This window comes from Myxine glutinosa, chromosome 7, assembly GCF_964187855.1.
Source record: "Myxine glutinosa chromosome 7, kmMyxGlut1.1, whole genome shotgun sequence".
Lineage (NCBI taxonomy): Eukaryota > Metazoa > Chordata > Myxini > Myxiniformes > Myxinidae > Myxine > Myxine glutinosa.
The window spans coordinates 47,582,255-47,588,301 of record NC_136267.1 but is presented as its reverse complement, the minus strand read 5'-3'; positions in this window follow the sequence as shown (position 1 = coordinate 47,588,301).

Sequence of the window (6,047 nt, the reverse complement as noted above, 5' to 3'; positions counted from 1 at the left end):
TTGAGCTTTCACCAAGCACAGATGTGATTGCGCTTTCATCAAGTGTAGATGTGCTTGAGCTTTCACCAAGCGCAGATGTGATTGAGCTTTCATCAAGTGAAGATGTGCTTGAGCTTTCACCAAGTGCAGATGTGATTGAGCATTCATCAAGTGTAGATGTGATTGAGCTTTCATGAAGTGTCGATGTGCTTGAGCTTTCACTAAGCGCAGATGTGATTGAGCGTTCATCAAGTGTAGATGTGCTTGAGCTTTCACCAAGCTGGATGTGCTTGAGCTTTCACCAAGCCAGATGTGCTTGAGCTTTCACCAAGCCCAGGTGTGTTTGGGGCAAGGCAGGAGGGCGGGGATAGGGGGGCAGAGCCATATAATACTATGGAGGTGGGGTGGGGATGGGGTGGGGGGGGGTTAAGGATTATACTGTGGGAGCTATGCTCGCACGATAAAACCGGACAAAATGGACGACGCCAGGAATGAAGTTTCACTGAGCTATTTATTCTAGCACACCTCGAAAGAACTCAAAAGCACTGACTAGCCCGTTAACACGGGCGGCAATTTATATCAAAAGTTTACCACACAAAAGCCAGCACAAGCTAGAAAGAAATACAGAGTGCCAGATAATTTGACTGCAGATACACTGAAGGCAAGCTTGCTGAAGACAGCACGGAGTCGCGGGGATGACTGGGGCACTGAAGTCACTGGACGCCTGGAAGGGATCAACGACTTGGTAGCAAAAGAAACACTGTACCATTTGCGATGCAAACTTATGTTTGCGAGAGGTGACAGTTTGCCCAAGACTCCACTGTTTCAATATCCACATGGACTCCACTGACTCCACAATAACCACTGACTTCACTGATTTACTCACCTGCTTTAACCTCACTCAACATGTCGACTTTCCTACCCATATCCGTGGTCACATTTTGGACCTTGTCTGCTCCACTGGATTAAATTTGCACCATCTCTCTGGCCTGGCTCCGACCTCACCCTCTCTGACCACTTAGCCATCACTCTGACCATCAACATCCCCGCCCCAACACCAAGGCATTATCGCACAATCAACTTCCGTAAGCTAAACGCTCTTTCACCTACCTCATTCTCATCCACCCTCTCTGAAAAAATGTCCACTTCTCCCTTCATTGACCTCCACACCCCTTCTGACCTCACTGACTACTACAACCACACTCTCTCCTCCTGCCTTGACCAGCTTGCGCCTGTAAAAACCAAAACAGTTTCTTTCACCCATTCTGCTCCCTGGTTTACCCCTGAACTCCACCTGATGAAAACTCGTGCTCGCCAACTTGAAAGACTCCGCAATAAAACGGGTCTCACAGTTCACTCCCAAGCCTACAAGGACCACCTACAACACTACAAAGATGCCCTCTCCCGCGCCCGCTCTGCCTACTACTCTCAAATTATCCACTCTGGCTCCGGAAACCCAAAAGCACTCTTCTCGACAATAAACAAACTCCTCCGCCCCCTGAACACCACCACCCAGTCATTCACAGTAGACAACTGCATCTCCTTCCTCTCTTTCGTCCAACGCAAAATTGACAACATCTACAACAGCTTGACCACCGCCGCACCCGCTCCCCCTCCAACCACCTGCCCCCCCTTGTCCTGCCATCCCCTGTCTCGGTTCTCCCCAATCTCCCCTACTGACCTCTCTGAACTCCTCATAGGAATGAAAACTGCCACCTGCACTCTTGACCCCATCCCCTCCAGCTTTGTCAAAGCCTCCCTCCCTGCTCTCTCTCCACTTATCATTGCAACAATAAACTCCTCCCCGTCTACAGGCATCGTCCCACCTTCCCTCAAAATTGCTACTGTTACCCCCATTCTAAAAAAACCTGGTCTAAACCCTGACACCCTAAACAACTTCAGACCCATCTCCAACCTACCCTTTCTGTCAAAAGTTTTGGAACGCGCTGTAGCCACTCAACTCAAACATCATCTCTCTGCCAATAACCTGTATGAAACATTCCAATCCGGATTCCGGTCCAACCACAGTACTGAAACTGCTCTCCTCAAAATCACCAATGACCTTCTCGTCTCCTCTGACGCTGGCAACCTCAACATTCTCGTCCTCCTCGACCTCAGCGCTGCCTTTGACACCATCGATCACACTATCCTCCTCACCCGACTTGAATCCACCTTTAACGTTACCGGCACTGCCCTCTCTTGGATTAAATCATACCTCTCTGACAGATGCCAGTTCATCTCCATCAATAACTGCAAATCCCCCACTGCTCCCCTCCCCCAAGGTTCAGTTCTTGGCCCCCTCCTCTTCATCCTTTACCTGTCCCCGCTCGGTCACTTAATCCGCCGTCATGGTCTCCAATTCCACTGCTTCGCCGATGACATCCAGCTTTTCATCTCCACCAAGTCCGTCTCCACCGACACCCACTCTATCCTGACAAACTGCATCACTGAAATAAAATCCTGGCTTCAAATCAACTTCCTCAAGCTTAACTGTGATAAATCTGAAATAATCATCATTGGCCCAAAAACGCTCACAAAATCCACCCATAACTTTGCCCTCAACATCGACGGTATCCCAGTATCCACCTCCCCTCACATCCGGAATCTTGGCGTCATCTTTGACCAAACCCTTTCCTTCGACAAATACACTAAACAGATCACAAAGTCAGCCTTCTTTCACCTGAAAAACATTGCCCGTCTCCGCTCATCCCTCTCCTCCACGGCTGCAGAAACCCTCATCCACGCCTTCATCACCTCCCGTCTGGACTACTGCAATAGCCTCCTCTATGGTTCACCCTCAAAAATCACCAATAAACTCCAATACATTCAGAACTCCGCTGCCCGTCTACTCACCCATTCCCGGACCCGTGACCACATCACCCCCGTCCTTTACAAGCTTCACTGGCTCCCCATCCCCCAGAGAATCCAGTACAAAATCCTCCTCTTGACATACAAAGCCCTCCATAACCTGGCCCCATCCTACCTGGCTGACCTCCTCTCCAGACACACTCCCACCCGCAACCTCCGCTCTGCTGGTACCAACCTCCTGACCCCCTCCATCCGGACCAAATTCAGATCCTGGGGGGACAGGGCCTTCTCCATCGCTGCTCCCACCCTCTGGAACTCACTACCTCACACCATCAGAGACTCCTCCTCACTCACCACATTCAAAACATCACTAAAGACCCACCTGTTCAACACTGCATTCAACATTCAACCCACAGCATTTAACCCCTGACTATCTCTTCTCCTTCTCCCTCCTTTTGCTTTAAATATTTCCCTATTGATTCTTGTCTTTTTGCAATTGTTGTTTTCATGTATTGTTATGCATTATGTTTGCCACTCTGTCAAAGCGCCTTTGGGCTTCTGGAAAAGCGCTATACAAAATAAATGAATTATTATTATTATTAAGACTGATGAGGAAGGAAAAAGGAAGAGAGGACAGAGGAGTATTGATGAGGAGCGAGAGGCAGTTTTTATTGAATTCTGCGAATGGTTAGACTCAGAATTAGAGCATGGGGTAATGAACATGGACCAAGTCCATGAAAAGCTGCAGGAGTTTGATCAGTCACCAGAGAAGAGCCTTTCTTATTCAAAGCATTGGCTAAAGATAAAACTTCTAGAGAAATACGAAGACACCTTGTATTTCACAACACAGGAAAGAAGGGCAGATGTACTCTGTCTCAAAGATGGCACCGACAATATTCTGCGAGAGCATCATGCTAATCTTGACCATGGAGATGAGAAGACTCAGATCATAAAGACGGCACTCAAGTTCATATCCAATGATATTGCCTTGATTGATTTAGGTCCAAAGTCATACCCCACCACACACAGTATGACTGACATCGATAGTCAGCTGACACTTGTTCCTGCAAGCCTTCAGATGTTCTTGAGACCGATTGTCAAGACAGACGAAAGAGTTGCCGTTTGGGGGCAGAATTTTATTAAGGCCTGTCGACCTCGGCCTGGAGTATTGCCACACCAAATGGGGCTTGCCATACAACTTGATCATAGATTTGGGTCAAAATGGATGCTCAACAAGTTCCACTGGCTGGGATACACTGAGTCTTACACGGAGACACAAAACTACAAATACTGCTTCCTTAATAGTAGGAGTGGAGATGATGTTCCAGATACTTCTGGCACTCTTGACACCATTGTGGAGGAAACCGATGAACAGATCAATGATGAGGTTGCGGTTGATGCTGCGCTTGAGGATCAATCAGTGATGACAGCCAAAGTGCCAGCCAGTGAAAGTGAATTGTCAAGTAATGATCAGGTGGTCTTTATGGAGGTTGGGGAAACAAACAATGCAGTCACTCAATTTGTTGGAGACAATATAGATTTAAACATTGTCTCTATTCACGGAAACACTCCCTTTCACTCAATGGGTTGGATCGAAGTCACCTCTCCGGCACCACCTTTGCCAGATCCACAGACAACAGCAGCTTTCCCCCGGGTGAAGTTGAAGGCACTCGACAAAGCTAAGATCCTGAGAGGAACTGAAGTAAAGATTATTCCATTTACGAACAGGAAACAGATAGGAACGAACGCGATCATGTTTCTCCCCCTCTCTGAGCTTTCCTCCTCCCTGGCTCATGATCAGCCACTCCTCACTCCAGGTGACACACTCTGGGCAGCGGGGTGGGTGATCAAAGCCAACGATCCTGAGTTCCCACACTCCAACTGGAATGGCTGGATGAAGAGAATCCATGCTAAATGCTAATGATGCAAAGCAGAGCACACAGATCGAGTTCCTCCCAGTTATTGAAGGAGACCCTAATGACCTCAACACCATCTTCACCACTCTGAAAGAGTGCATACGGCGCGCTGGGGTCGCTATAGTGACCTTTGATCTTCCGATTTGGCTGAAGGCTGTGAATATAATAAAGCAGGCAAATCTACCCGTCATTCCAAGGTTGGGTGGTTTTCACCTGCTGAAGTCTTATCTTGGATCAATGGGTAACATCATGGAAGATTCTGGACTTCTAGATGTGATCCAGTTGATCTATCCTGGAAGTACGACAGCCAACCACATCATGGATGGAGGATGTTTTGACAAGGCAATCCGTGTGCACCTCCTCATCGATGCAGCCATCTATCAACACATCATGAAACTTGCCTTCACTGAGGAGGAGCGTGGTGACATGAAGACCTTCATGGAGAAGGTGGCTGATGGGAAGATGGGAGCCAGACACTCAGACCCAGTAGTGCCAGTGTTTGAGCAAAGGTTTGAAGAAACCTTCAAACGACTCGCAAAAGGAGGAAGAACACCTGCACTCTGGGTGGAGTACCACCACATGGTAGATGTGATCAAGGTCTTTATCAGAACCGAGCGACTTGCAGACCACAATGGGCATCTGTCCTGCATTGTTACCAAGATGCTTCACATCTTTGCCGCTGCAGGCCATCATCAGTATGCCAAGGGCGCACGGCTGTACTGTCAACTCATGAAGGAACTAGAAACTTTGCCTGCTTACAAAGACACCTTAGAACGTCTCACTGCCCACGGGAACCACGTTGTCCGTTACTCAAGTCATGAGTGGTCCGGCACATGGTGTAACATTTGCATTGAGCAGACATTAATGAAGGCAGCCAAGTCACAAGGTGGACTGAGCAGAGGAAGAATGAGAAACAGTTTTTCTGGCCACAAATGCTGGGTGCTCACCCTCAGTCACCTGTCTGATGTCAACCGGCGGATGGAGGACATCTTCCTTGACACAGAAGCCACCAAGGAAACAGTGATTCAGGCTGGTACTGCGATTTTCAAGTACATTTACCATGGACGAGATATTACATTGGGTGAAATTCGGTACAACATATTCTCAAGGAAGGCAGCGGCAGGAGTGATCAAACCAGAGACTCTACCTCCAACAGAGGGTGCAGCTGCACAACATTCACTCCGTGCCTACCTGCAGACCCGGGACTGGATCCTTCTACAGAGCATGTCTCTGAACCCCAGTGACTATGGATGGACAATAGGTGTGCATGGGTATGAGCCAGTTCCAACACTGGACCCCACGGCTCCTGAGGAGCTATTGCAGTTCACGAGCTGTAATTGTCAT